The sequence below is a fragment of the Abramis brama genome (assembly GCF_963993115.1).
Source record: "Abramis brama genome assembly, chromosome: 10".
NCBI lineage: Eukaryota > Metazoa > Chordata > Actinopteri > Cypriniformes > Leuciscidae > Abramis > Abramis brama.
The window spans coordinates 44,470,363-44,479,214 of NC_139972.1; the positions used below are offsets into that span (position 1 = coordinate 44,470,363).

The 8,852-nt window shown below is 36.3% G+C and overlaps 1 protein-coding gene across 1 annotated transcript in view; it reads right to left on the reverse strand.

Annotated features, from left to right (window-relative positions):
• LOC311091198 (neoverrucotoxin subunit alpha-like) overlaps nt 1-8,426 on the reverse strand; it is a 155,030-nt gene extending 146,604 nt beyond the window's left edge. The window contains exon 1 of the mRNA XM_084127020.1: nt 8,297-8,426. The gene's annotated coding sequence lies outside the window, so the exon portion shown is untranslated. The remainder of the gene's footprint in view (nt 1-8,296) is intronic.
• Nucleotides 8,427-8,852: the final 426 nt, after the last annotated feature.

Consider the following 8,852-nt stretch of genomic DNA (forward strand, 5'->3'; position numbering starts at 1 on the left):
GCTCTGTCGTCTTTTGTTTTCTTTCTTCCTCTGTGCAGATAAACACTTGATGGCTGTTCCAAAAATCCATATGCAACGACGTCTCACCTGCATATGAAGCCACAACCTCAAGAAGACAACTACACCCACTGCTGAACGAGCCAATCACAAAAGAAAAAGAAGAAAAAAAAAATACACAACGCAGAAATACAAAACCTTCAGTCATCCATCGATATGATCAAGACTACAAGCCTGCACCATTATCTGAGTGCTGCACCTGGTTAATATGACTGAAGATAACTTTTCATGGTTCGGAAACCTGTTAGTATCAAGTGTGTCAACCAGCAAATGACTCACGTCCACCACACCCGTAAGATTTCACGGACCCTAAGTGCATGTTTGTTTCTGTGTCAACATGCAATTACAGATGAACAACACAGAGCAAGTTATATGTGCCTGTAACTTACACAAGTTACAAGAATGAACATATGCGATGTGCCTGTAACTTACACCAGTTACAAGAATTAACTTTATGTGTTTAAATTTGTATTTTGTGAGAGTTTTTAAGAACTCTCAAACGGGGGACTGAAGGATCCAAATTTAAGAATATGTTTAAGATCTGCTGATCTTACTTCCTTACATAACATCACATGAAAAACTAAGGTGAATTACACTGTATTGGGCATTCAAGGTGAACATGATGGCATCAATTTACTGATCAGAAGTTAGCTTTAAGTCAGCTGTCTAAACATTGTAATAGTCAGGGGTTTTGTTAGCCTTTGATCTTCCAGCTAAGAGTTGAACTGTGTGTGAATGTTACTAGTCTTAGTTCTCGTGACCATTTGTGTTTATACCATTTGGGGAGCTCAGTTGGGGGTAATTGCCTCTATTGTCTTTAGCAGTAGTCATCCCTAAAGGCTGTGCATAAGTTCAGCACCTTTAGGGACAGCCCACTAAAATGCCTATAAAGAAACCATGTAAAGTTACGTTAGTCAGACTGATTTGGGAAGAACTGCAGCCGCGTCAACGCGAAGTCCTCAATAAAGAATAACTTTGTTTGAACGTGATCCCCAACGTCTCCTGGTCTCTTGCTTCGACGAAGAAAAAGTTTTCAACAGCACTTCTCTAAAAGTTAAAATGGGAGCATTATAGGGGTGTAACGGTACGTGTATTCATACCGGACTGTTTCGGTACAGGGCTTTCGGTTCGGTGCACGTGTGTACCGAATGACTGAACATTCGTGTTTCCATACGAACATATTAAGTGGCGGAAGTCTCCGCGTTCAGCGCAAATCCCGCCATGCAGCTGATTTTAATGTTTTACCAGTGTTTTACCTGTCGTCACTGTAAGCTAAACCAATGAAATACACTGCAGGGCGAAAAAAAGCTTTTCCGCTCCGTGTGCGCCGCCGCACTCTCCATTCCGTGTGTGTGTGTGTGTGTGTGTGTCGGCCCGCTGCGCTCTCTGCTCAGTGTTCGAGTCCGTGTTTGCGCTGCGCGTTCTGCTCTGTCGTTAACAGGCCAAACACTCCAATCATGTACCGATCACGCACTGGAAAAGCAAATTCCGCTCAAATAAGGTGAAATTTCTCAGTAGTAGACTTCTGTTTGCTGAGCTGGTATAGTCATGCTGGCAACAATGGTAAAATGACCTGCTCTGATCACATGCTCTGGTAATAATAGCTTTGTACTATAGCTTTGGACTATATTTTATTTTGATAATTATTTAAAAAGTGAAAAAAAATCTTAAATTGATTATGTTGATTGATTGATTGAAAAATAATACATTGATATATTTATGTTTAATATTATTTTAATATAGGTCTATTTTCTGTTCCTTCCCCCCTGGGATTGGTAATGCTGCACTGTAATCATAGTTATGTATTTATATTTTTCATTATATTTTATTATGTGATATTGGTTTGAGACTGAGAGTATTTTATTAAGTGGAGAACTTTGCAGCAGTATTTTATTTCTTATTCTTTTTTTATTTTATATCTATTTTATTATATTTTATTAAAAAGTGTTTAAAAAAAGTGTAAACAAATTGTTAAAAAAAGTTTATAGTAATAAACAACCTCCAGTTTAATGTTTGCATTTCTTTCCCTTACTGTACCGAAAATAAACCGAACCTTGACTTTAAAACCGAGGTACGTACCGAACCGTGTTTTTTGTGTACCGTTACACCCCTAGAGCATTAGTATATAGAATATTTCAATCCCAGGGAATTGTGAGTCAAAGTTTTTATATAATCAATGAAGTAATTATTAAATGCTATGGCCACTCTACTTGGATCATTGATCACATTTCTATCTATATTTAATTAGATTTTTTATTAATGGTATTAAATTTCCTGGTTAATTTATTCAAATTCTGCCAGATATCTTTACTGTTCCCTTTTGTTTCACTTATAGCATTGATAAAAAATGTTGCTTTAGCCTACACCCTTCCTCTTTTATTAATTTGTTAAACAATGTTCATGTTACACAAGCTGTTTTTGAAATAAAGTTAATTTGTTCATTTTCATTGGTGACTGATTATTGCAGTGTTCGGAAATATTATAGACTGTTAATAAATTTTATTATAGGCCTATTATTCAAAGTAATCAACCTAAATGTTTTTAGACAATTTTCAGTGAGGAGGAGTAAGCTTCTATGTAATCTTGTATTATCCTCGCAGCATGACGGTTATGCGGTGATGCACTATGAAATTATTGCATGGCAAATTAAGTATAATAGCCTATCAATAGGCTATACATAAAATACATAAATTGGAAATGCTAAATCCTCTTGATATTGATAGCTGATGCTTGTTTTGATAATATTTCTGGATACACAATATCATGGTCTATTGGCGCAACCCGGCACGGCGGTTTATCGCACATATTTCATGGTGTGAGCAGTCAAGTCACAGCTCGATGATCGGACGGTATAGTGTGAGCACATAAAACGTGAGCTTTGGCTTTGGCTTTACATCTGCTCGTTCAGTTCAAATCGCGCAGAAATCACACAGTGTATACCTGCCTTAAGGGTGTAAAAGGTCACTAATATATTTGGGTGCAAGACCAAATAGTGCCTTGTAAACAAAAGGGTTAGGGTTCAACATGTTTAAATCCACCCTGAATTTCCCCGGGAGCCAGTGTAGAGATACCAAAACTGGGGAAATATGATCCCTTTTTCTTAATCCTGGATGCCCCCCATACATTCTAAATGATTTAAAAGACTATCATGGTCGACTGTATCGAACTCAGCACTGAGATCAAACAAAACTAGGACAACAGGCGAACCATGGAGAGCAGAATATCATTTGTGACCTTCAATAATGCAGATTCAGTGCTGTGCAACACATCTGAAACCAGACAGAAATGCATCCAAAATGTTACATGTATTTAGATAGGAGTAGAGCTGGGAATAAACAACTCTCTCCAAAATCTGTGACATGAGAGGCAGTTTGGAGATCGTTCTGTAGTTGTCATGTATTGCCGGATGCAGAAAAGTTTTTTTTTTAACAAGGAATGTAAGATTAAATGTTTAAAACTGCTAGGAACAACTCCACTTGCTAATGAGCTGTTAATTATAGCTGTCACACTGGCACCGAAAGTCATAAAAACTTCTTTAAAAAGACGTGTGTAAAAAGAGAATCCATATAGCTAGAACACTTCAACTTGGAGACTACATCTGCTAATTGCTCCGATGTAACTAGTTCAAAATCAGTCAAGAGAGCTGGATAGTGGAGTAATTTGTGGTTGATCAAATGGAGCAAGTACAATTCCACATTTAATTTGCTCAATTTTGTGAGTAAAGGAGTACAGAAATGTTTCACAGTTCTCTTGTGTAACATCCAGAACAGTATTTTTGGTTGGGTTTAAAACAGAATTAATTGTTTTGAACAAAACTTTATGTTGATATGCATTTTCAGAGATTAATGTAGAAAAAATTGGCTTTAGCATCCTTTACAGCTCGCTGATAATTTGTTAAGCAATTTTTTAAGATGCCTTAAGAGCTTGTCTCATTTCCTCTTGCGTTCAGCTTTTCTGCACTCTTGTCTGTTTGACGTTGTTTAACCAAGGCTGTGAAACACCCTGGACCCTCCTAAACTAAAATGGAGCGACATTATCAAGTGTGAACGTACAAGACTTATTATAAGCTTCAACCAGTGATTCAGTGTCAAGCCCAGTTGAGACATCATCGGAAAAATGCATTAAATACAATTCTGAAGAAAGATTGTCAGTAGACGAGTGAATAGACCGGGATTTACATAAAGGCTGAGTGTATGTTGGTCGAGGGCAGGTTGACACAGACTCAAATATGATTGAATAATGGTCAGAAATGGCAGTATATAAAATCTCTAAATTGAACAAAGAAACAAGAACAAGAACAAGTAAGACCATGTGTGTGTGTGTGTGTGTGTGTGTGTGTGTGTGGGGGGGGGGGGGGGGGGGGGGGGGGGCTATTTCATGCATACTGAGTTTTTTACACTGTACCCCTGGCATAATATAATTTCATTTGTACTTAAGAAAAAAAAAAAATTGTTTGTACTTAGCAAACATTATCACAGTATTTGTGTGTGTGTAGTTTCAAAAAATTGCGCAAACGTTATCACAATTCGTGTGTGTGTTGCACATCCATAATTGCAAATGGGACGCGATTAAAACTTTGTAAGTACATAAATGTATTAAATAAACATTCTGAGACGTTTTGGTCCATTCTCATTCGTGTTTATTCTGTGCCGGACTCTCTTCATCATCTGGGTCCAGCAGGGCGGGGATATGCAGCTCATTTACATTTAAGGTGGTACAGACCAAAACAGCTCTTTTTAAAACAGGCCCCCCAAAAAAAACATTTTCAAATGGTTATAATAAATTAACTCTGGGGTATTTTGTGCTGAAACTTCACAAATACATTCTGGGGACACCCAAGACCAATATTACATCTTGTAAAAAGGGGCATAATAGGTGCCCTTTAAATTATACACTTATCTCTGTAAAGCTGCTTTGAAACAATCTACATTGTTAAAAGCGCTATATAAATGAAGATGACTTGACTTGGCAAAGGGTCTGTCTTTGGGTCATTTTTTCAAAAATGTGCTTTTTTTGTCATTTGTTGTGTATCTTTGTATGGAAGGAATTTTCTGCCAAATTTAAATAAATAAATTAAATGATTAAAATGAAAATTAAAACCAGATTAACGATTTCATTAAAGAAAACTGTATGCAAAAAATGTGACAAAATTGAGAATGAAATTAAATGATTTCATTTTCACAGCATTATCCCTGTCAAATTGAAAAATAAAATGCAATTGGTGATTTCACATTTCATTTTCACTACAGTCTCGAGGCAAGACTGCCAATATTAAAATGAAAAGCCAAACGTGAAAAAGAAACTACAAATACAGTTTTTACAATGCTCTTCAGTAACGCTCACGCAATAATAGTGACACAATTCAAATACAAATGTAAATTTTCGTTTTCATTTTAATTCCTCTTTTATTTCACAGTTTTCATTTTCGTTTTCATTTTCAAAGACAACCTGCATGCAAATTATATGTTAATGAATAGGTGTGGCTTATTCTAGTAGCCTAACGGCGCTGAGACACGCCTTCTGTAAAGCGAAGTCATCGACATCCTGTGTGCATGAGTTTAATGTGTGAAACAAAATTATTTAAATAATATTGTAATCGAGATGACGAGATATGGCGAAATCTGTTAGTGAGCTTTTGCGGGAAGCTGCCGCAGCATTAGAACGTGGAAACAACCAGCCTGACCATGTTAGTTATGATGTTCAGACTAGACCATAGTCAACGATGAGGTTCATTCATGTATTAGGTTGTTTTGGAAATTCATCTATTTGGGTGTACAAAGGTCTTAGTAACACAGTTTATACAACAATTATAGCCAGACATTAATACCCACTGGCTTTAACCGAGAACCTCGGCCAATGTTTCATATTCGCGTCGCGCCTACAACGCCCATCAGCCGTGACTTATTCAGATACAGCATAGCCTAGAGTAGCCTACCTTATTGCTTTTATAAAACGGTTACCACCCAATACAAATATTAATCACGAAACATATGTATATATGCAAATATCATGAAGTAAAATGAATCACTAAAAGCCAATTCCTTCCGTTGGAGAAAAAAGATAAATAGTCCTGACCATAAAGCAACAGAATAAGTTACATTATTTCTCCATTAGATGGAGACAAAGACTGTCTTAATGAGTGAGTCAGTCAGTCAGTAGAGAAGACTTTTGAAATGACTCAAACTTGTGATCACGGAGAAGAAAGACGCAACTGACACATAGAACTGACATGACTATAGGCACGGACAACCCCTATTAACTGTTAAAAGTACAAGATATCACACCGGACATTCAAACTGATTTTGTATTATGAATATAGGACTGACCTGAAGGAAAATGCTATATCTAGCCTACTGTAAGGTACACTTCACTTGCTTTCTCGATCTCATCCAGAAGTTGTTACTGAAAATGAAAATCAGCATTGTGATTCTTTTTGTGCACAAACTTAAAATAACCAAAAGACACGTAACAGTGGACAGATACAGGCTAGTGCTATATCTGAATAAGTCACGGCTGATGGGCCTACGTATTAGGTATTAGGCTCCAAAACAGCCTAATACATGAATGAACCTCATCGTCGATTATGGTCTATTCTGAGTTTAACATCATAACTAACATGGTCAGGCTGGTTGTTTCCATGTTCTAATGCTGCGGCAGCTTCCCGCAAAAGCTCCCTAACAGATTTCGCCATATCTCGTTGTCTCGATTACAATATAATCACATTTAAATAATTTCGTTTCACACATTCAACTCATGCACACAGGACGTCGATGACTTCGCTTTACAGAAGGCGTGTCTCAGTGCCGTTAGGCTACTAGAATAAGCCACACCTATTCATTAACATAGAATTTGCATGCAGGTTGTCTTTGAAAATGAAAACGAAAATGAAAACTGTGAAATAAAAGAGGAATTAAAATGAAAACGAAAATTTACATTTGTATTTGAATTGTGTCACTATTATTGCGTGAGCGTTACTAAAGAGCATTGTAAAAACTGTATTTGTAGTTTCTTTTTCACGTTTGGCTTTTCATTTTAATATTGGCAGTCTTGCCTCGAGACTGTAGTGAAAATGAAATGTGAAATCCCCAATTGCATTTTATTTTTCAATTTGACAGGGATAATGCTGTGAAAATGAAATCATTTAATTTCATTCTCAATTTTGTCACATATTTTGCGTACTGTTTTCTGTAATGAAATCGTTAATCTGGTTTTAATTTTCATTTTAATCATTTAATTTATTTATTTAAATTTGGCAGAAAATTCCCTCCATATCTTTGAATTATGTTGTGCTGTAAATAAATCCAAACAATCAAACAGCTATTCTTTTTTAAATCTCCTCATTCTTTGTGCAAGGTTGCTCAGAATGACAGGGCCTGATAGCTCATAATAGGGCCATTAGGGAGGGTTTTTGTCTTTCTCAGGTGTGAAAACAATACATATTAATGATTAATTATGCCTCCTCACATAAAGCTTTCTTACACAAATCACGTCTTACAAATTTTAAATCAATATATTGTCTTATCTGAATGAGCAGTCAGGGTGATTTTCACAAAGTTTTGGAGCAAATATTGTAGGCTACGTGATACAATTTCAAAAGTCTTGTGAAGAAATAATCAGTATGGGTTTCATGACCTTATTTCAGTGACAATTGTTTTTTTGTATTTTCACAAACCACGCATAAATGTCATTATCTCAAAACTACAAACTTTTACATACATGCTGCTGATATATTATTGTAGCAGAGTTTGTGCTGAATACAGTGTAATTAGACTTTAGCCATGAAAATGTCACAAGTAACAGAAATAAGCACAAATGTCAGAGCATGTCAGAACACCTCCAGGGCCCAGAAAACAGCTCAGACCCCAGAGGGTTAAAGGTTTTTAGTACGTATCCTCATGAAAAAGATGAATTAATGATATTAAGAAGAATTAACATTCTGACTCATTCTGCTAGCACAGGACACTCACACACACACACACACACACATACATATATAACAGTAATATAAAAGGTAAAAGATAATACAATTGTTAAATACAACTTTGCACTTTCTAGTCTCTCCAGTTTCAAATTAATGGTTTCACAATTTCTAATGTCTATCCTCTGAAAACTTGCATTAACTTTTCCTTTCAGTGAACATGTAGATTGCTTTGCTGAGCATTGTGTTAACCTTCTCTCAACCTTTACTCCAACACACACTGACACTGCCTGTTGATATTGTTTTAAAATCACATCTTACCTGGAGTCTCTGTTCCTGATATGGTAAGAAGTCTGAGGCTGTAGTTATAGTTAAAGTTCTGCTACTGATGAAATGTCTCATGAAAAAGTGTGTTGTCAGAAAAAGTATTCTCAGAAATGTTGAGAAAGGCTGGAGGGGAGGTGGCCCAGTGGTCATTGCCCCTTTGACCTTGAAATGCTTTCTGGCAGTATACAATCATTTTTGGCAGTATACTGTGTTTGTGTGTCTACAGTGCCAGGGCTGAATTTTTGTCCCAGTCCACCCCTGCATATAGGCCTACAATATACACTATATTCTGTATCAGATTATGTTATTTTATCACCCACCTGGATTTAATAAATAAGCAAATATAGCAGACAATATAATAAGGGCATGGAGGCGCCGACACAATCTCTTGCATTGCACATGAACTGAAGCTCGTCTCATAAATGAATCCAAACTTAGTGTATAGGCTACATGCCTCACAGACATGAGAAATATATCTATAGAAAGCTTGAAATGTCTACTTTTAAAGAAAACAAATCAAAAAGTAAAGAAACATACAACTCTCTGCTAA